This window comes from Callospermophilus lateralis, chromosome 11 (genome assembly GCF_048772815.1).
Source record: "Callospermophilus lateralis isolate mCalLat2 chromosome 11, mCalLat2.hap1, whole genome shotgun sequence".
Lineage (NCBI taxonomy): Eukaryota > Metazoa > Chordata > Mammalia > Rodentia > Sciuridae > Callospermophilus > Callospermophilus lateralis.
Genome location: NC_135315.1, coordinates 29,400,347 through 29,424,252, shown reverse-complemented (window position 1 = coordinate 29,424,252; position 23,906 = coordinate 29,400,347). Strand labels below are relative to the sequence as shown.

The following is a 23,906-nucleotide window of genomic DNA, read 5'->3' as shown; positions in this document are numbered from 1 at the left end:
ACTGTATTTATGTGGGTTTGTCTCTGTGTCTTCTATTCTGCACCGTTGGTCTATGTGTCTGTTTTGGTACCAATAATACCATGCCATTTTTGTTACATGGCAGGAACAGTGATCTTCTTTAGGAAACAATTCTACTAAAAACCTCAGGAATAGAAGTAATCTAAAATATTGGAGACATTAAATGCAGACTGAGACTCCAAACTGTCATTTAATATGCTTTATATTGTAGAATATAAAACTCACTCAACCTTTTGGAGTGTTAAGCTGACACCCAAGACTGACCAAGCCTCCCATAATTTAACATTCCACTATTTTCTGGTTGTGTGCCCCCTGCCCCCCCCCAAAAAAAACCCAACAACCAGGAAATAATTCCACTTCTAAAAAAATTTACATTAAAAAAAATGGAATGAGATGGGAGTCTCTCCTTTTCAAAAATGTGTCTAATGTTACTAAAAAAAAATTGCATTTACAAAATAGTTGATAAAATATCCTGGTTTGCACAAGAAGGGAGATGGTCTACTGATAAGACACAGTGTATGATTAAACAGTTATGGCTTCTTTCTCTTCTGCTTCATCGGAGGCTCACCTGCCTCAGTTCTAGTTACCCTGTTTTCTGCAGGTAAATCTTCTATAGTTTCTAGGTTTGCCACTTCAGCCTGTTTTCCTTTTACTCCCCATTTCCCCCTCTGTTTGAACCTTTTGGTCCCAAGATTTATCCTTTCCTCTGCTTTTCTGGGCATGGTGTCCACCATCTCAGTTAGCCCTGCAACCTGGCTAACCTCCTCTTGGGCTCCTCCTTTGCAGCACCTTTGGCAGAGGGAACCTTCGTCTTGGGTGTCCTGGCAGCTCCCAGGGTGTGTGTGGGTGTTGTGGGCCAGGGCACGGCAGCCTTCTGGAAGCTGAGCCACCTGCACTCCTAGGACTTTGCAGACCCCCCCCCCTTTTTTTCCTGGTCCTAAGAACTGAACCCAAAGGTGCTTACACACTGAATCACATCCCCAGCCTCTATTTTTTGCTCAATTGATCAGGGTCTCACCAAGTTGCTGAGGCTAGCATTGAACTTGTGATATACCCATCTCAGCATCCCACCATGCCCAGCCCCCCCAGATAATCCTTATGCTACATAGTTTATGTGTGATTAGCCATTTCTTTCTGTGGAAGAACATTAGAAAGCAGAACGTTCAGTCTCAGCTGACATTTGGTAAGATTTTCACTATTGAAATACAATCTTTGTCTACAGTTTATGAGAACTTGCTGTTGCCATTAGCTTTTGCGTGGAATCATCTCCCGCACCGTTCTGGTTCTATTTGGTCTCTTGGGTCTGCACAACTGAGTAAAACCATTTCTCACCATGGGATCACTTGGAAAATTTCCACTCTTTGCAGAAATCATTTGACTTTAGTTTAGACTCATCTAATACTCCCTTTATCCTTTAACCCCTTCATTCCCTTCTTTGCCTTTTACTTCTTTCCACCCATAGGCTCTATGATAAGTGGGGGTGTTGCTGCTTTTGGCATTTCAGGCCTGCATTGGTTAGTGACAAAAACACATGTCGAAATGGTTGGCAGACAGTGATAAGGGAAGCATGGAATGTCTCAGAGGATGTTGAGGATGGTACAGATCTCTGATGCCTGACCCTCCCTGGAGCATTCTGGCTCAAGCTAGAGTTAGAGGCAAATTCATGAGATGACTTTCCAATACAAAACAGTAAAGTTACCAGCAGATAATAACAGATTAGCACTTAACAATCAACAAAGCATTTCTGCATACATTATCTCCTTTAATCCTCACAACTCTGAGGGAGGCATTACTGTATGACCCCCTTTCCAGATGAGGTGCAGGGATATGAGGACTTGGCTCCAGTGTTTGCCACCAGAGTTGAATCTGAATCAAGATCTTGGAGCTCTGAATCCCATCTCTTTCCCTGAAGCTTCACATCTGCACCAGGAAAGGGTGTTGCTTTGTGACTCCCAACACAGAAACACACTTAGCACAGCCTTTTGCATGAGTTTAAAGTATAGGTCTTGGAGTTGGGGAAATAGCTCAGTGGGTAGAGTGCTTGCCTACCATACACAAAGCCCTGGGTTCAATTCCCAGCACCACTAAATAAATAAGTAAGTAAATAAATAAATAAAGTGCAGGTCTTTTAAATGAATCCTTTAAAGAGCTTAGAATGCAAGCACAAGAAAATCTGCCATCAATGAAGGATCAAGGATAAGCTGTAGGTGAAGATTAAAAGGTCAGAAAAGGGGCAAAGAGGGCCTATTTTTTTTCTGTAATCCATACAAGTTGGACCATCTATAACAAATAAATAAATACCAATTGCATTCTTTGGCATGAGAGTAATCTGCTCGTTGGAAATTTTAAAAATCTATACTTAGAAGGATTTAAATATTACTTTTATAGAAAAGGTATCTTGAAGTTCTTTAGAATAAACATTAGCAGAGGTTATTTCTAGCAAAAGAGAAAAGTGAAGAGTTCTGGCCAGGAGAACCTGCTGTGGAAGTCACAGAAATTCCTCTACAGTGTTGCAAAGAAGCCCAAGATGTGCACCAGGCCCCATCTTAGGTGATCAAAGAAGACTTTCTAAGGTCTTTCCTCTCTTTGATTCTGTGAAGATGAAATAAACATTTTTTTCTTTTTTATTTTTAGGAGAAGCCTAGTATGTGAGAAGCAGCCCAGGTTCCTTTTCTCTCTGTGACAATGCTGCTGACACACAGCTGGAGACTGATTTATCATCGCATTTAAAGAAAGCTTTGAACAAATGACAACACATATGGGCATTAAGCACTCTCTTTCCCCTGCATAAAACAAAGTGATAAATGGTGTGTGAATTTTAAAGGCATAATACTTCCAATGAAAACTCTAAAATATCTGAGAACTGCCATTTCAGATTTACAAGGCATTTCATAGGAGAAGATTGAGTAAAGTTAGTTGAAGTCTATTAGTTTCTTTTCACCTCAATGCCAGTCTTATATCATCAGTTCCACACTTCATATTTATAAAAATGCATGGTGATTCTTTCGAAGGTGAGTTGGGTTTGTGAATTTTCTACCCTCCTTCATTTCTATGATATCTATTTTTTTATTTTTGACAAATCAACTAGGATGCTCTAAAGCAGACTAGACAATATCCTGAATCCATAAATCCTTGATTTTTTTTTTTTTGCTACCAGGTATTGAACTTGAGGGCACTAGACCACTGAGCCACATCCCCAGCCCTATTTTGTATTTTATTTAGAGGCAGCGTCTCACTCAGTTGCTTCGTGCCTCACCATTGCTGAGGCTGGTTTTGAACTCGTGATCCTCCTGTCTCAGCTTCCCGAGCTGCTGGGATTATTTGTGTGTGCCACCTCACCCAGCCATAAATCCTTGATTTTTATGGGAGAAAGTCAAGAAGGTCAGGTCAAGTGAATGTCAGGAAATATTTCAAAGTTTTATACAGTTTCTATCACCATGGTATTCATGGTGACCTGCTTGCTTCTGTTTTACACATAGCTTCATTTTCTTTGGATATTCAGTTAGATATTTGACTCCCTTCAGATTCTAAGTAGCCAGCTTGGCTTCAAGGTCTAGACCAGAGACATCAACTAGCTGGCCAACAGGCCTACTGCCTGTTCTTATAAATAAAGTTTTATTGGAAGATGGCCATCTTCATTTGCTTATGGGTTGTCTATGTTTACTTTCATACCATTATAGTGGAGTCAAGTGGTTATGGCCATGTGAGTCTGAATTACCTGAGATATAAATTATCTTGTTCTTCACAGAAAGAGTTTCCTTCTGCATGGTCTAGCTCCATTCAGCTGGTGTTAATAGGGTTGCAAGAAAGAGATTTTCTTCTTTTCTGATTCTTTAATATTCAGAATACTAATTCTTTTTTTCCCAATTTAATCCCTATTATTCAAAAATTTACCAGATCTGGTTATATTTCAGATTCTACTTTTTATATTCAAAACAAAACCATCAGTGTGGACCTATATTTCTCAGTCTGTGGCTTTTCTATTTTATCATTCTAAAATTATAAATAGACGAAAAGTCGTTCATTGGCTACATGGTTAACTTTCCAAATCTCTTCCCTTCCTGCCCACACCAGCTAAATCTCTAAATGATTTTTTTTTTCCTGTAATTTCAAACCAATGAACTTCTATCCCTCACCTCCCACTCTATCCCTTGTCTCATGACATGCACACACATTTCCAAAGGTCAAAATGCTCAAAATGCTTGGTCCCAAGAGAAAAATCCAGAAAATGAAAAGCACCCTTTTAAATAATGCAGCTCTCACTTTCACGAGAATTTTCTATTTTGCACAAGTTGAGATTCCAACACGGAAATGACATTCTCTAGTTGGTTTGTATTGAGATCTTGAAACTATAAAAGTTTCCTCCAAGCAATCTGCTCATAAATCCTTTTAAGCATGCAGCCCTTCGCATGAGTCCCAACTCAATTAAATATCAAGCAGAAGTAAGAAAGGACTGGTAGGTTCACGTGAGTATTTTATAAGTTTGGGAGAAACAAAGTACACAGGAGCTTGAACTTCTAATTCTTCATCTCCATCATTGCTCTCCTAGTCTCTGGAAGAGTTGTAGAAAGTTCTTCTGGCTATGCATGTCCAGTGTTCTTGTCCTCAGTTCTGATGCCAAGCACCAACTGTGCATACCCAGAGTATTGGGAGTGTGGTTTTCCTTTGTGTTGGTGACATTCTTTTTTTGAACAAGAAATTCCTATCCTTCGGCACTTGGCCACATCATCTGGGCAATTAACATTCTGCAGTGACTCAGCAGCTTCTGTCCCAGATACTTTGTTTTGATATTTTTGCAAACCAGATGTTAAGCTCTTCCAATCTTCACTGCCTCCAAATATTGCAGTGTAAAAGGAAAATCACTGTAATATCAAAAGAGAACTAGAAGCATGAGTATATTCCACAGTACTCAGCATGCAATAACTTAGGTTATTCTGGATATTGTGCAATAATTGAGCTCTAATCCTTGTCTGCCTTTAGCTATCTATAATGATCCGAGGGTGTCATTTTGTATCATTGGATTTGTTAAGTTCCAAAAGGAGAGAGATTTGACTTGGATTTTAAAGTTTTTCTTGCCACGTATTCAGATTACACTCAAATTCTGATCTGTGAGGGCTGTCAATCTCTGAGCAGGTTTTTAAGGGAGAGGGAGTCTTGGGAGATTTATTGCCTTATATTATTTTCCTACTGACCTTAAATAAAAGAATTTAGAATTTGCAGGACAGTACAGATCTATAAATATCCCTTATGTTGAGAAGGTTATATTCTTTGACCGAATGTACATCTTAGATAAATTCCCAGGCAGAAGGGTAAGCAAAAGAGGAGGTATCTGCCTTTCCCATCAGACCAGCTGAGAAAACTTGGGCCTTCAGAAAAGACATGTTACAAAGAGATGTCTTCATATGCCAAAAGGACTTACCATTTTTCATGTTGTCTCATCTAGAGCCAAGGGAACAGAGAATAAGCTATGCATTTTCTTTTCTAGGCCTATAATTTTATGATTTTATAGGCAATAAGGTTCTTATTTTCTTGTCTACAATTGAAACTTTGATAAGTGCACATTTTTATTGAGATGAATCTTGTCTTAACAGCTGCAGATGGAACATAGTTAATTAGGACCTCTATATTAAGAGGTATGTAATCTTCCCCTTAGTTTTTATAGGCAAAAAAAAAAAAATCTCAACAATGACACCATAATATTTGACCTCAATGACTGCACCTGGAGTCATTCACCAAGAACACCAAAGGAATTTTGTAAGCAAATTTAGCTCTGCACTTTAGCAGTACAATGATTCTGAAATCACATTCATCTGTACTTTTTAGGAGGTTCTAAAGAAGCCTTGATGAATTAGTTTTTACTCTGAAGTAGGGAGGATAACATAACTCATTATTAGCACACATTATGGAAATGGCATTCATTAATCCAAATTGTTAGTAATTTAAGATGCATATTTCAAAAGCATCTGATTTAATGCAGGGGAATGGATAAGATTAAGTTTGCTCCAACCTCTTATCATGAAATGAACACAAAGAGTTGTTATAATGACTAGGGGGTGGTCTTGGCAACACAGCATACTTGAGGATTTCTATCCACAAGTGTCTTTACCCCCAATGTTTCATTCAGGACTTCTGTGCACAAGCATGCTGCTGTCTACCTATGAAGACTTGTGAATCTTCCCCGTTCTTTTATCTTAGGTCTACACGCAATCAGCATGCACCATCCCTGAGACTATTCAAGAATGAAGTGTCTGTTTAAGAATAGGATGAGAAAGAAAGAAAAGCCAAATCCTGGAACACACTCAGACACACGCACACACATACACACACATGCACACACACGCACACACACGCACACGCACGCACACACATACAAATGCCGTTCTTCTTACACCTTGGACCCCAATATAAGGGTAAGGGAATTGAAGTTAGTTGTATAGAACTTAAAACAAGATGTTTAACCCAACTGTCCCACCTACAAGAAAGTCATCTACCCTCTCTGCCAAATGCCCTGTGTCAAGATCCCCCTTTGCATTTTTACTTGAAAAACGATTAGCAAATGCATTGAAACTGGTTTATTTACTACCAGTTCCTTTTATCCCCAGACCACCTCCCTGCAAATTACATACAGTTAACAGAGTAAGTTTGTTAGAATGGAAATTAGATCTGATCATTTCCATGTTTAAACTTCTTCTGTTTCTCATAGGCATCATGGTAAACTTCAGAATTTTAGGATAAGACTCCAGGCCCTTCTCTTACCATCTGGGATTTATCTGCCCCTCTAGAGGAATGCCCTGTCCACCTCAAATCAATGTATGTGTACTTTTTCCGAATGGTTCTGTGTTTTTGTCTGATCCTTTATACATCCTATTCAACTTCTCATTTGAGCTGAAAGTCACAGGTTTAAAAAAAATGATGGCTAAAATTTACTGGGCACTTAATTAAGAGCCAGATATAATTCAGAGCCTTTTATATTTATCGATACATTCAACCCTCTCAGCAATAATATGAAGTAGGTACTCTTATTCTCCTCACGTTATAAAGGTAGAACCTGAAGTACAGAGTGCTTGGGTGACTTGAGTGAGGTTCCAAAGGGAGTTAGAGCGAGATCTAGGATTCTGGGGGCACATGTTCACGTACAAGGTCTTCTACTAGGATTCATCCTTCAAATTTTAGTTCAGAAGGAATTGCATTGGAAGGCCTCCCAATATGGCCAAATCTGAAGAAGGTGCTGTGCCCCTGTGCTCTTGGGTGCTGTGTTTGCCCCTGTTACAACACATAGAGTTCTGCACATGTTCAGTTCAAAGAGGGGATGCATTTCAACAGTCTCTCCTGCCTTTCCCGGCGTAGTGCTTGCTCCGCAGCAAACATTTGTGAAATGGAGAGAAACGTATTGTTTCTACAATAAATTATTCCTTTGGTTTTAAAACGTTCTATACCTCTAGCCAGTAATTTAGCCAGCAGACCGTGGGTCCTCAGTGTTGAGTGATGAAAGAGCAAGCGAATTTATAGGTTAGTTCCTGGTACCCAGCTAGAAGCAGATCAGCATCCATTAAAATAGCAGCTCTTATTTTGCTTTACCATTCTTTCTTCTTTTTTTTTTTTTTCCATTCCCTTAATAACAAATACCACTACTTCACCCACCTAAGAAACTCTTTCCAGTTTCTCTACCTAATCAACATAATAAGAAAACCTTGCTCTGGGGCTATTGGACTCTGATTCGTGATTAATTGGGTAAGTTAGAGGTTCCCTGCCAGTCAGTATTCCAGCCCTGGATAAGCAGGAATTTCAAGCAGACTTGGCTCACTGCTTCTGCTGACTACTTTTGACTGACTCTAATACGCCACTCCTCATTGCAGGCTCTGCCGCAGGATGGAGGGCTGTGGTCATGAATCCAAAAAAAAAAAAAAAAAAAAAAAATCCTTTTGCTGAAGCACGTCTTTCCTCCAGAAGTGATGGAAGTTTCTTGCTTTAGCTTTAACAGTCAGGCAGTTTATGTCTACACCATGCTATATAAATTGCAGTCAATTACTAAGGTTAACAATTGAAATTGCTACTAGTAGTAAAGAAACTAGCCATGTTCAAGCCATTTGTAGTAATCTTTAGTAACCGATAATTAGGCACTAATTAGCTCATTTGCTTTGTATTGTTTTTACTTAGTAAGACATTTAATGAGTTAATTACAAGCAAAAAGAATTGAGTGGTAATTAAATGCCAATTAAGGAGTTTTATACACGTTAGCAAAGTACATTGGCTAAATAATAATGTTTTAAAACTAAAACAATGAACTAAATGATTTAAAGTAACATATTAAGAATGGTTCTACCCTTATAGCAATTACCGAGATGTACTAGTATTGTTTGATAAGTGAAAGATGGAGGAAGTTTTTGGTTATTAGGGTTTCTCAGCCTCAGCTCTATTGACATCTTGATATCATGGTTGTTTTGGGGATTGCAGGCTGCTTAATGACCTCACAGTCCCTTACTCATTGGATCCCGTAGTACTTTCTCAATTGGGATAATAAAAATGTCTCCAGACATTGTCAGCTGTCCTCTGGGGGTTGCAAAACCTCTTCCAGTTGAGAACCACTGAACTGCATCCTAATTTTTAAAAATTCGGTTTTATTTTTCTTCAAGGTTATTTAATTTTCACTACTTACCTGAAGTCAGTTTTTAAAAGTCCATTATAACATCCACTGACCAAATACATTTCCAAGAACTAACTGCTTTTCATGGTTTGGACATGAAGTATCCCCCAAAGACTCATATATTGAAGGCTTGGCCCCCCTGTGCAGAAATGTTCAAAAATATGGCTTTTGGAAAATGGTTTGATCATGAAGGCTCTAAGCTCATTAATGGCTTAATCCATTGAGGAATTTATAGCTCAATGGACTATTTGGAGGTGGTGGATACTGTAGCAGGTAGGACCTACTTGAAGGGAGTGAGTCCTTAAGGGTATTCCCTTGAAGACTATATCTTTTCCTTAATCCCTTACTTTTGCGTGCTCTCTCTGTCTCTGCTTCCTGGTTGCTAGGAGGTGAACAGCTTTCCTCTGCCATGGCCTCCCAGACATGATATTCTATTTCATCTCAGGGCCAAAGCAATGGGGTGGGATCCAAACCTCTGAAACCATGAGTGCAAGTAAATCTTTTCTCCAGTAAGTTGTTTTTTTCTTAGATATTTTTTTCACAGTGACAAAACTGACTAACACCATTATAGTGGTAAAAGAATTAGGTGCTTGATTATTTTGGTTCATAGTATGTGTCCTGCCAGTGTATGATCTTGAGTGGGCAACGTATCTTTGAATACTGTGTCAGTTTCTTCATCTAACAAAGATATCTCTACATCTCTCAAGGGTTATAGAACTTCTCAAGCCAAAAAACACTTTGGAAAGTAACTTTCACCTTTGATCATAAGGATGTTCCAGGATCATCCAGAACACTCTCTGATTATCTTTTTTTAATTTTTCTTTGGTTAAAATATATTTATTGACTTCTTTCTTTGTGCCAGGTAGTTTTCTAGGCACTGGGGATAAATCAGTTATCAAACCAGACAAATATATGTTATGTTAAAATGAGGCCTAATGTGGCGGGAAAAAAGTGGAGTGGGGATGGAAAATTCATTCTTAAATGGGGTGGTCTAGAAATTCCTACTAAGAAGCCAAAATGAGCCATGTGGCCATCTAAGGGACAATCCCTAAGAGAGAGAAGCAGCCAGTGAAAAGCTGGTATCCTTTGTCTTTTCCAAAAGTCAAAAAGTATTAACTTAATTAACATAACATCACAATTAATCTTGTTGCTTATAAAGTTAAAATTGGGGCATATCATCAAAAATCTCATAATTTTTGCCTTTTAAAAGATGTTAATATCTGTCTATAGGATATCTTAAAATAAGAATAAGCATGACTTTTTTTTCATACAACTGTGAGGTAACTTGAGGAAATGGAATATTTTTGTATTTTTCAACTAACAATTGTCCAAAGTTTTATTAAGTCAATTGAGAAATAGGCCAACATGTGTCATGCTTTCTAGTAATATTCAATTAGTTGTTCTTATCCGTTGGAGTTGATGGACAATAATATTTCGGTGTCCCATTAAGAAAGTCACTCTGTGACCTATACACTTTGAAATCTTCAGGGTAACTCTAAAAGCACCACTGGTTTTAATTAGAACATCTAACAAATTAGATAAACATGGAGCTTTAGAATTTTAATCACACGATACAAATCAGGCATAGCCGTATTTGAGAACATGTTCTGCCATTGCTGAGCTTTCATATTCTTTTCAGGCAACAAAACGGAAGGAAGAGCATCAATCTTCCCCTTTGTATTTGGAAGCATGAAAGTTGATGTCTTAAAGTACCGGTGTTATCCATTAGCACCCCAATTAATTCTTTTGCTCTGTTGTCAGATAAAAATTGCATAGATTTATGGTGGACAAGATGATGTTTTAGACTATGTATACGTTTTAGAATGGCTTCATCAATCTAATTAACATATACATTGCTTCACAGCGCACAGTTAAATTCTATGATAGACTGACAAGCTCTCATTCGTTGTCTGTGTCTGATGGAATGTAATGTCTAGGAGTCCCTCTCTATCAATATCACCTCGTCAATATCTCTTGAAATATTTAGCGTGTAATTCTCTAGTAATTCCTCAGTGTCATGGTTCAGATATGAGGGGTCCCCCCAAAAGCTCACTTGTGACCCAAGGCAAGAATTTTCAGAGGTGAAATGATTAGATTATGAGAGGTATAACCTAATCTATGAATTAATCCACTGATGGATTAATTGGGAGGTAACTGTAGGCAGATGGGGTGTGGCTGCAGGAAGTAGGTCACTGGAGGTATGCTTTGGGCCTTATACTCTGTCCCTGGTGAGTGGAGCTCCCTGCTCCCTGGTTGTAATGTTCTGAACTGCTTTCCTCTGCCATCCTTTTTCTCCAAGAATATCCCATCTCACTCAGACCCAGAGCTATGGAGTTGGCTGACTGTGGTCTGAATCTCAGCAACTGTGAGCCAAAGTCATCTTTTTGTCAATTACATTGTTTTATAGGGCCTTTTGGTCATAGTGGTGCAAAGCTAACAAAAACACTCAGGAAAAATGCAAAGGAATGACATTCCCCTGATTTTTGCAGAATAGTTTGTGTGCATTATTTTTAAAAGTTAATTTGTGTGTGGAATTTTTGACCCATTTTCTCTTTTCTTTAGTAACTTAAATGTATTATTCCATTGTTATCTGGGATAATTAATTGACATAAAAATATGATGATGCAATAATTTCCCTTTTCTTGTAAGTAACTTTAATGTCCAAAGGATTTTTCTTTTTCTCAACTGTCTTCCAGTAGCCTTTCTGGAATACTTATGGAACAATCTTTTTAAGAAAAACAAATTTGGGACAAGTCATTTAAAGAATTAATCTAAGGACAACTAATTTACTATTTCTGGAATACAGTATGGGCCTACTAAGCTGATTTTCTAGGATGTGTACCCTTATACAATATAGTGTCAGTATTTTTTCTACTTTTAAGATAAATTTTTTTGATTAAAAATTTTAATATTTGTTGTAATACATTGCTTTGGTTTACTTCTGAAGGAATCCTATTTTTTTTTTGTTTTGTGTCACTTATATTTTTTCACAGATGGTCACATGAACATATTTATTCCAACCTGTACTCTCTGTTTTTTCCCAATTTGTGTATGTTTAATTAATTTTATTAGTGTATTATAATTATACATAATAGTGGGATTGTTACATATTTTTTACATGCACAGAACATAAAATTTGGTCAATTTTATTTTCCAACTTTATAACAAAGATATCTCTATATCTCTCTAGGGTTCTAGAACTTCTCAAGCCAAAAAAACACTTTGGAAAATAACTTTCACCCTTGGTTATAAGGATGTTCCAGGATCATCCAGAACATTCTCTGATTATCTGTTTTTGTTTTCTTTGGTTAAAATATATTTATTGAGTTCTTTCTTTCTGCCAGATAGTTTTCTATGCATTGGAGATAAATCAATTATCAAAGCAGACAAAAATATGTTATGTTAGAACATATTTCCCTTCTCTCCTTCCTCCCCCTGGTCTCTGTCTTCTATTCTACTAGTCTCCCTTTTACCGTCTCACAATATATTGGTGTTTTGCAACAAAAGGTGGAGTCTATTCTCTCTCTTGAATGTAGGTCATGCCTTGTGACTAGGTTGACCAAAATATGACAAAAGAAATAAGGACAAATGACTTCTCAGATTAGACCATAAAAATGATGTGGCTTCCTCTTGGCCCTCTCCGTATCAGGCTGTTTGCCCTTGATACGTTGCCACCATATTGTCAGGAATCCCAGGCTTCCTAGAGAGGCCAGGTGCATTTGATTCACCCACTAGAACCACCGAGCTCTTAGAAAGCACTTAGTATCAACTACCAGGCAATATAAATGAATGAGTATTTAGATGATTCTAGCCCATAGCCCTTAAGACTTCCAGCTGAGGTTACCAGTATCATGGAGCAGAAATAAATTGACCTTCAGAAACCATGAGAGAAAATTATTACTTAAAGCCTCTCGGTTGGAGAAGTACTTGACATAAAGAATAGAAAACTAACACAAGTGTGTTGATTCTTTTTTTTTTTTGTCCTTTAATTTGATCTCTTACATGTTTCCTTTCCAACTTGTATTTTGTGTTTAATTGCTTTTCTGTTCCTTCTAGTTTAGTCACTAGAGTCTTTATTTATGAAATGTTTAGGAATTTTTTCATGAGTTCTGCTACCTTATTTCTAAGTGTTTCTAATTCTTATATATATATTGTACTTTCATGTCTCCTATTCTTACTGCTGTCAAGTTAAACAAAGCCAGGCACTAAAGTGGCAAGGACAGACTTTAGTAATATACTATTGCAATAAGGGAAATAGTCCAGCATGAACAGGACCTGGCGTCAGTTTATACAGAGGTGAAACAGCATTTGAAATGAAGAATAAAAAATATGGAGGTGGGTGAGTGAGGACTTGTGGAGTCAGGGGAAATTTAAAATATATATATATATGAAATGTGGGAAGGGTGGGATTGGTTCATCTGAAACTCATTAGGCTTTATTAGCTGGTGCTTATAAAAGGTTCTGAGCCTCTGTCTCAGAGGTGGGGATGCAGGAGCCTTGTCTTCAAGTGTCGGCTGGAAATAACAGTAAGTTCTTTTGACAACCTTGAGTTTTTCAGGCGGGCACTTTGAGAGGGACTGGGGTCACCCTAGAGATGTGGCCTGGAGCTCTTAGAAACTATGTTATTATTTCTTGAAGTCTTTACAGGCTAAGGTTGAGCCTGTGTTTAAAGGAGAAGGCTCGGGAGCCTGGCTGGAATTTGGTGAAGGAAGGGAATTTTTTTGTCATAGCTTTTCAGTTTGTTGTGGAAAAGTTGGTCACGGTTTTGTTTTGTGAACATGTCCTTCCAGTGCATTTTCATCTAGGGGTGGATTTTTCTCCTCTGCTGTATTTTGCAAAGAAGAACTTTGTGTGACATGTTGCCTACATTGGGTTCAGTTGCTTGTTTAATGTGAAGTTGGTTTTCCCGAACGCTTGGGAGGAAGGTGCCTGAGTCTCCAGGGCTCCTTTTTGATTCCTTTTTTTCTCAATGTGAAAAGCACCGTCCATTCTAAACCTGCCTCTTCCTTGGTTTATCAGCGTTTTTTTTTTTTTTTTTTTTCTTGTACATTTCTTATTGTTACCCTGTTCATTTGAGATTTTCTTTACAGGACTTTCCCCTCGGTGAGGGGCTCTGTCCTGGAAAGGGGCTTTGATTTACTAGTTTTGAGAGTTCACAGGGTTTATATTGATTTTGTTTTTTTTAGGACTTTCAGAACTTGTTGCCTTTTCGTTGTACCCTGATGACTACGGGAGAGTTTTCGGCCCCAAGCACAGGTTTTGCTGCGATCCCTCATCAGCCTGCAGTATGTGCTCTAAGGTGAACACCTGCAACAATCATGGGGCTCACCTGTTCCCAGGTGTGTTTGGTACTGGGTGGCTTTTCTTGGCTTCTTTTCCTGAAGCCTTTGGCTGAGGACCCAAAGCCGTCTGATGCTAAGCAGCACTTTCCCACCTGTAGTTTCATGGAAATACCTTTGTTGTATAATTTTATTGTGGATTTTATCTGTGATTTTTATTTTGCAGTTTCAGTTGCTCTGTTCTAGTGGGAGAATTCAAGAAGAATCATACACTTTATGGTACCGCCATTATAATTTGAAATGAATTTCATTTATGCATTTTAATCTTGCATTATTTTATGTCTATCAGGCTTTCTTGAGCAGCTTGTCTATAAACAGAGGATACAAACTAATTCAGAGAAAAGACAGGTGACATACCACCTCTGTTCTCCTCATAGCCAACCACCAGGGAGCCAGGTTCTGCTGCTGGCTTGCACTGTCAGCACTGCCCATTGATAGCATCCTCTGCATCAAACTTCATGACGGGGAAATCTGTAAAAGGAAATTTTAGGCTTTATAGCATGAAGAAATACAAAGGTTCCTCCGTTCACACAATTTCTCGCGGATATAGCACTCTTTGTCAGCAGTTCCGCTTAAGCCTTTGGAACTCGAGAATTATTTGGAATGTGCAGGGATGGTGTTCGAGAAGTGGGGTGAAGGGAAATGGTGGGCCCTATGCCAACACTGGGTTCTGGAGTCTCATGACTTCCTACAAGAGCAGCATGCAGCCACATACTGAGAAATCTCTTCTCCATCTCACTGTTACCCAACACTGTTGCCCTTAATATCTGCAAACCTCAGAGGAAACACACTGACTTCCATCAAGAACTTGGTGGAGGGGAAAGTTCTGGAGTATATGAGAGTGTTTGTGACATTGGTAGCACTGCCCTTAAGCCCTTATCCTGAAGGCTGGTGGAGTTACTGGAGTCGATTTAGATATCTGCCTGATCCTCCCAAAGGTGTGCTGCGCACAGTCAGCTGAAACCCAGATGTTTCCAACTTTAACTTAGGTTTAAGGTGTTAAAGGAGATTAGACTTGAATTACATTTGAGAAGATAATCTCTACTATTATGAAGCAAATAAATCTTTAATAGTATTGAAATAGGCACTTCAAAGTTTTTATTCTGCTCTCCCCTCCAAATCTTCCTTTCCGAACAACATATTGCTGAGTTAAGTGTGAATGAATCAGTAGCATATGGCTTAATCTTCCCTCAAATCCCCTTTGGGCTTGAGAAATTAATTGACAAACTCAGTGGCAAAGCTTCCTGGCAGTATTTGGAACCCCAAATTTAGGAAACATGACTGGAATCATTTAAATATCATAGTTCTGGTCAATGACTTTCTCTCCATCAAAAGTCTTAAAGGGCAAATGAAAATGCATAGCTGACTATTTCAAGTTCTGTGCCTCAGTTTCTCCTCTGCTTTTTTTCTGATTTTATTAGGAAATGTGCATCAGTCAAACCCAAACCAGAGAGTTTGTTGTCTCCTCCAGACTGAAACAGTCATGCACGGGCAAATGCAGAGATGAGGGAAACAGAGCTGAGCTGTTTCTTTACTATCTAATGTTTCCGAAATTCCATGAATTCTAAGTATCCCATAGAGAACTTGAGATGATATAAGAGTCAGTTAATGATTCTTTGCCGAAGATAATTATTTTAAAAGTTTTCTCGCCATAGGCAGGTGCTAATAATTAAGATTCTTTTGTGCCTGCCAACGTTGAAATAGGAAAGTTGGTGTGGTATGCGGGAAAGACTGTGGGCTTTGGAGTGTTGAGTTCAAATCACCTCTTCTTCTCACTAATTACATGACTTTTTACAAAAGCTGAGCTGAAATTTCAGGTTTATTGCAGGGGCCTTTAGAAATGCCAGTGAGCTCTTCTTTCCCGAGGCCTAGCTGGAAACTTGGGGCCAAGGTGAAATCAATCAAGCCAGGACTCTCTTCTCAGATCCCAGCCAGGTGCTTCAGACATATCGACCATCTACAGTGGTGAAGAACTATAGAAATCACATGGTCAGCCACCCACAGGCAATCTGCTTTTACCTTTTTGGTAACCTCACTCCTTCCACTTAAGACATGGACTGCCCTTCCTGCCTCCAAACAATTTATTTTGCTCCTGCCTACCCCCATATACTTCCTCTGCTAGCAGGAGAAAGAAAAGGAGCTCATTTCTATGCAGTGTTTGTGGGGCTACCCTGTGGGTGTGCAGACTTAGAAATGACCTGTTAGCCTCCAGCCCATTTTGCCTATGGATCTTAATCTCAGAAGCATCCATTTCTTCATCAGCCAAATGGGTACATTAAGGTGACCTCACAGTACTAAAATTAAGTATAAGAATGTATATAACATGCTCAGTGACATAAATGGCACATCATACAGGCTCATTGTTCTCTCTTACCCTTTGGGGTCTCCCAGCTTATGAAGCTGTAGACGTTGGCAGTGAGGGCTACTGTATCCTGAAGGGAGTAGGATGTAGGTAGTTGTGAAGTTCAGGGGGTTTCTGCTTGTGTGCAATTTGATTGAAAGTTTTAGGAGTTGTAATGAGTCTTGGAAAGGTTATTCCCCAAAGCCCTTTAAAAGACATACCTATCAAAAGCAAGGTGCCCCTGAAAACTCAAGCTGCTGTTTTGCAACACTTGTACACGTGGGAACGGAACCTCCTTTCCCTAAATAACCACAAAATTCAATCAGTGTAATTACAGAAATCACAGCTGACTCATATTTTTTCTTCTGCTGTTTTATGTTGCTTTATTATCTCTGTCACAAGTTGCTTTATGGTTATTTTATTCCCCTTGTAATGCTCTGAGACACCAAACTTCAAATAACTTTTTTTTTTTTTTTTTTGGGAAAAAAAATTGAATTGGGAAAAGTATGGAGAATATTAGTACTAACACTCATGTATCCACTCTAAAAATCAATAAACATGAAATTGATAAATTCTTTTTACATCTAATCTATCAAGTTGAAGCCTCTCCAAACCTCACTAATCCAATTCTTACCCTCTGGCAATCCCTATTGTACATTTCATGTGAATTTTTCCAGCCTATGGGTTTTTATTTTAACTTCAAGATTTAATACCAATATGTAATGCTGTTTTATTTTTATATTTTTAAAATGTGTATAAATGTCCTAAAATTATTTCACTCCACTGTTTTTGAGAGTGACTCATGTTGATGCATGCAGATCTAATTAATATTAACTGTTGCATTGTATCCTGTGACTCTACCAGAAAATTGTTTATCCCTTCAGGATGCCCATTTACGTTACTTTTAACTCTCTGCTATTTCTCAAAATGGGCTTAAATGTTTGCTAAAATATGAATTTTATGTAGCTGCAAGACAAAGCATGTTTTGCAATATGTAGCATAATGAGGAAGAAATAATGACTTTCAATATAAAATTCTGTAGTAAGTGGCTTTGCTTACTTGAAGTGCCAAAATCTTGACTGGGATTGAGGTGGATGGAAGAAATAAGGATGGGTAAGAAAGAGACAAACAGAGAAGGCAAGAGATTGTAACTCTAGATCTAGAATTTCCATGAACAGGCCTCACCAGACCCAACTTCTCAAAAGGTCTAATACATCTTAGTTTAGTTAATTTGTGTCTACATAACTTGTTTGCTTACAGAATATATTTCAGACTAATTAAAAGAAACATAGATTGTTAGAGACCCACGACACAAGTACAGTCCAAGCACTACCTATTAACTAAATAATTTATCTTCTGGGTAAATACCAAAGACTAGTATAGCTGGATCATCTGATGGTTCTATTTTTAGCTTTTTGAGGAATCTCCATACTGATTTCCATAGCGGCTATGATAATTTACATTCCCACCAATAGTGTATACTTTTTTCCTTACATCCTTGCCAGCATTTATTGTTATTTGCATGCTTGGTGTTTGCTGTTCTAACTGGAGATGTAACCTCAGTATAGTTTACGTCTGCATTTCCCTGATGGCTAAAAATATTGTACATTTTTCCATATAATTGTTGGCCATTTGTACTTTTTGAGAAGTGTTTGTTCAGCTCATTTGCCATTTATTGATGGGGGTGTTTTATTTAATATTGAGTTTTTTGAGTCCTTTATATATTCTGAATATTAATCCTCTGCCAAAAAAAGTGGCAAAGATTTTCTCCCATTCTGTATGTTCTCTCTTCACTCTAGTGTTTCTTTTGCTGTGTTTTTCATTTTTAAAGTAATGACTTTTATTAGAAAGTTTTTTTTTTTAAATGGGTAACAACCAGCATGAAGTAGAAACTTTCTGCATGCTACTGCATGATACTCTTGTAGGAAGTTCAACTTAGTGATCTTTAAAAATACTTTGTGTGTTCTATTGTTCTATGTTTTCCAATCAACTCATTAAGGTTTTCTCCTATGTTCCCATCTAGAAATTTGTAACTTTAGATTTTATATGTAGTTCTATGATCCATTTCAAGTAAAATTTTGCCTACTATGTGAGATAAGTTTGAAGTTTTATTTTTTTGACTCATGGGTATTTAGTTTTTCTAGCACCATTTTGTTGAAAAGACTATCCCTTCCTTGTTAAATTGATTTTTGTACCTTTGTAAAAATTCCTTTTGACTATCACTAGTTCCACTGTGATGTGTGCATGTGCACAAGGGCGTGTGTGTACACACACAGACTCACAGGGTCTTGATTGCTATAGCTTAATAAGACTTGAAATCAAGTAAATTGTGTCCTTCGATTTTATTCCTTTTTAAAAAATATTTGTTTTTTAGTTGTAGTTGAACACAGTTCCTTTATTTTTATTTATTATGTTATGCTGAGGATCAAACCCAGGGCCTTGCACGTGCTAGGCTAACACTCTACTGATGAACCACAACCGCAGCCCAATTTTATTCCTCTTTTTAAAGGTTGTTTTTAACTGTGTCCTTTAAATTTTCATACGAATTTTAAAATAATGTCATTTTGGATCAAAAAGCATGCACATTCTTGTTTCTCTATATATGTAATCAACAATAAAATTATATATTTATTGTGCACCACATGATATTTTGAAATATGCCTACATTATAGAATGGCTATAACAAGATAATAGACATATGCATTACCACCATACAAATCATTTGTGTGTGTGTGTGTGTGTGTGGTGAGAATACTTAAAATCTATGGTCTTAATGATTTTTCGAATATATGATACATTATTAACTGTGGTCACTATGATCTCTTGAGCCTGTTGGGATTTTGACTGGGATTGCTTTGAATTAATTCATAAATAAGGGGATAAATGACATTTTAACACTACTGACATCTAATCTATGAATGCAATATATTTCACCATCTATTTAGGGAGTTAATTTCTCTCGGCACGGGTTTCTAGGTCTTAGCATGTAGATCTTTTGTGCATTTCATTACATTCATCACTGACTATTTCATATTTCATTTTATGCTCTTTAAATAATTTAAATTTCAATTTCTTTGTATTTTTTAGCTAGCATATAGAAATACAATTGATTGTTTTTTTAAGTTGGTTTTCATCCTGCAGTTTCACTAAATCGTTAGGTCCAGGGTCATCTTGTAGATTCTGGGAGATTTTCTACATAGCCAAGCATGGTGTCTGCTAGTAAAGGTAGTTCTAATTCTTCTATGAAAATCTGGATGTCCTGTATTCCTTCCTTGTCTTGTGGTACTGTCGCAAGGGGGCAAAACTGCGACGTATGCAGTCGAGGGGAGAAATAAAGAATGTCCATGAGCTTCTGCCCCTTTCAATGCTTTATTCACTCAAATTACTCAATACAATTTCACTCTATAGGTTCTTAATCAAAAAAAACGAGAATCCTTAATGCTAGGCACTGCAATAGAAATGATCAATTCACAGCAAACAATTCTAGATTAATTCTAAGCACTGCAAAACACACTTAGTCATAACAGGCTAATGACAGATATTCCCTCTGCACACTAAGTTCAAAAGTCTTAAGCCTTAGGCTTTATGTCCAGCAGATGCACACTCACTCAGACAGCGGTGACCAGGTCCAGAACCAAGGCAGGCTTTGCCTGGCGTGGAGTGGACGACTGGTTCAGGAAAGGGTCATAGGGAGAAGTTGCAGCTCTCACCAAGGTCCAGACGAGGCAGTACAATGTGAGAACAGTGAGGATCACGCAGAGGATCAGGAAATGATGACAAGGGTTGGGGTTTCAGGTCCTCATCAGGCTCTCCAGCTCAAGTGCATCCTTGTTTCGGCTGGCTGAATCCCTGTTCATCAGCTCTATTATTTATACTAAATTTGGGGGCTTTTGACCCCTCTTGCAATCCTTATCATCTGGACTGGTGGTCTCCACCCTGATCTTCTTGCCTTTTCCTCTTATCAGGCGAGGACAACCTGCCAGGGGCTTCACTCTGTGAGGGGAAGTAACTTGTCTGAGGCCATACTGGACGGCTCTGTAGGTGTGCCTGGTGAGACTGCAGGTTTCAAACTGGAGTTTTTAAAATATAGTTGCTTAGGCTCAGGCCTAAGGCCATCTTCACAAGTACCAACTAGCACCCTCTGTAAAATGCTGAGTAGCAGGGCTGAATATATCTATTTTTGACCTCTTCCTCATCTTAGTGGGGAAACCTTCCATATGCCAATGTTAAGTATGATATTAGCGTAGGTTTCTGAGAGATGCCCTTTATGAGGTTGAGGAAGTTCCACCAATTCCTGTGAATTTTTATTAGTAATAGAACTTGGATTTTTGTCTAATATTTTTTTTTCTCTTCATATATTCATATGATCATGGCTTTTGTTTTTAATTTGATAATATGATTAATTGCATTGATTAATTTTTAAATATCAAAGCAACCTTATATTTCTGGAATACACCCTCTTGGTTATGATGAATTTTCCTTTTAAATATTGCTAGTTTTGATTTGCTAACACTTTGTTAACAGTCTTTGCATATTTCATGAAGAATATTGATCTGTAGTTTTGTTTTAATGTCTTTGATTTTGGTAGAAGGATAATTCTGGCCTCATAGAATAAAGTAGGAAAAATTCCCATGTATTCAATTTTCTGGAAGAGCTTTAGTAGAAATGAATTATTAACCTTTTATATTTTTTGTAGAATTCTCCAGTGAAGCCATATAAGCCTTGAATTCCTTTTGTGAAAATGTTTTAAACTACAAAGTCAATGTCTTTAATTAGCGTGACATTGACTTTGTAGTCAATAATACAGATTATTGAATTATTCTTAGATTTTAGTTATCAGTGTGTTTCCAGAAATTTATTCATTTCATCTAATTCATCAAATTCATAAGCATTAAGTTCATAATATTTCCTTGCTATCATTTTAGTATTTATGGGATCTGTAGTTATATCTCTTGATTGTATCTTCTTTTATCCTTATGGGTCCAGTAAGAGGTTTATCACTATTATGTACTCAAAATACCAACCCTTGCTTTGATTGATTCTCACTATTGCTTTTGTTTTCTGTTTTATTGTTTTCTGCTCTGATCTTTATTTTCTTTCTGTTTCTAACTTTGATTTGAACTTTATCTTTTTTTTATTAAAGTCAAGCCAAGGTCATTCTTTTGGGTCCTTCTTTTACTCTATCTGCCTGGTGTCATAAATTTCCCTCCAAACACTGTGTGTGTTCTCTTATAATTCTGATATTTTGTTTATATTTCCATGTAGTTCAAAACACTTTCTAACTTATTATTATTTTTATTATTATTAGTTCTACTGGGGATTGAGCCCAGAGGTGCTTAATTACTGAGCCACATCCCCAGCCCTTTTTATTTTGAGACTGGTTCATACTAACAAATTGCTTAGGATCTTGCTAAGTTGCTGAGGCTGACTTTGAACTTGTGATCCTCCTGTCTCAGCGTCATCCTGAGTTGCTGGGTACAGACATGTGCCACCATGCCCAACTCTAAGTTCCCTTTTGATTTTCCGGGGAGGCTTATCCTGGAATATAGTTATGTGGAAACAGATCCTTTCTAGATTTGCTTTTAAACTTTTAATGTGGAATCACAGCAGGCCTTAAACTATGGCTAATCTCTCTACCACTCATGAATACACAGTCTTCTGAATACTCTCCCCAATGTCTGAGGCGTATGTTATTTACTCTGTTAGTGGGAACCATAGAGACTGTATGAGCTGTAGAGACTGTTTTCTCCAGTCCTTTTTAATGGCTCTTTCTCTGGCCTTGGGTAGCTCCCCCTCATGCCGGCACTCATGTGGTCCTAGCTGACACCCTAAGGGAACTCTACAAATCTCAAGAGCTCATTTCATGCAAGAACCCTTCTTCCCAAGAACCCTTGCTGGCTACCTTGACCTCCCTAGACTCCCAAGTTCAGCTCCTTAACTGGAGTCTGGAAACGCAGTAGGTAGGGTGCTGGAGCAATTGTGGGGCTCAGCCTGTCTGTTGTCCCTTCTCTCAGGAATCACTATCCCTGTGCTACCTTGTACACAATGCTGAGCACCTTCCTTTCATAGGATTTCTCCAGTTTTTAAATTATTTCCTACAGGTGTCAATCTGGTCACCATTACCACATCTTTCCTTGCAGTTCCTCTTTTAAAAGTGAATATGATTTTAGATTTTCTTGGTAGAAGTTACAGTGTACAGAGCAAATAAGGTAAATAGCTTCCTGGTACTTGGAACAGGTTCCATGACACTCAAAATCTTACTTATGCTCAATGTACCTTTGAGAAAATTTATGAGTAACCTATACTTTAGACAGAAGAGTGAGATTAGAATGGAAATGTATTTAATGTGGGAGATGGTAACTCTCTTCAACAATTCATTCTCTGCATAGTGGTCAGAATGATTCTTGAAAATCAAAAATCAGATTACATCACTAACTTGAGATTCTCCAATGGATTTCCATTATACTGGAACAAAATCTAAACTCTGCAACAAAACCAACAAGGCCCTACATGATCTGGGCACAACCAACTTTCTTCAAACAGCCTGTCCCTCTCACTCCAAGTTTACCCCACACAGGCCTTCAAACACTTTGGTCACCCCATGCAGGCCCCCAAACACTTTGGTCATTTCCAACTTAAGAACTTTGACCTTGCTTCTCCCTCTGGGTGGATAGTCTTTCGCCAGATCTATGCAAGTTCAGTTTTTAAAAAAGATCATTCATATTATTGTTTAAATGTTACCTCTTCAGAGAAGCCTGTGTAAATAGCCAGTTCTTACCTCCATTGTATTCTTCAACATACTCACCTCTATTTCTGATTACATGATATATTCATCTGTTCTTATATATCACTGTCTTTTCCCCCAACATGTAAACCTCAAGGCTTTGTCTCATTGACCTCTGCATGCCCAGATTCTAGAACAGTATCTGGAACAGCACAGACATACAATAAACACTCATTAATGAGTGAAGAAATGTAGAAGAGGAGACTTCTACGGGTGCTCTAGATACTATATCTTTTGTTATGTAGAAACCAGAAAAAAAGAATTATTTTTAAGTCACTTTATATATACCATTGCACTGAACAGGACAAAATAATTTTGTAGAAATCAGATAAGGTTTAGAAGGATTCCATTCCTTCCTTCAATTAACAGAAGAGCAGGGATATAAATCTGCATCTGACTTCCTCCAAAGGATATTATCTTTCTGTCATATCTCCTTGTAGATCTTCAGCCTAGTCACTAAAATACCAATAAGTTATTTAATTTCCTTTAAAGGAATCGGTTACACTGGCCACCTGGCACACTATGTGGGACAAAAATAATTTGTTTTTGCTTATGATGGTTATCTTAGGGCAGACAAAATAATTACACTCCAACTGGCTAAAATGTGTGTGTACCCTTCCTTAAGGGTTCTTGCCCATCCTCTTCCTCTGTTTTCTTCCTTTATACTTTCAAGACACATTTAAAATGTTGTTTGGAATTCCAAGCGACTACCTAGAGACAAGTGGATCTGGCTGGCAGGAGATACTTGTAGTTGACAAAAAGATCTTTTGTTTTTCTTGG

General features: G+C 37.8%; 1 pseudogene; it reads right to left on the bottom strand.

Moving 5' to 3' along the window:
- Positions 1-540: 540 nt before the first annotated feature.
- The window catches only part of LOC143410488 (non-histone chromosomal protein HMG-14 pseudogene), a 179,166-nt pseudogene continuing 155,800 nt past the window's right edge, over positions 541-23,906 (bottom strand).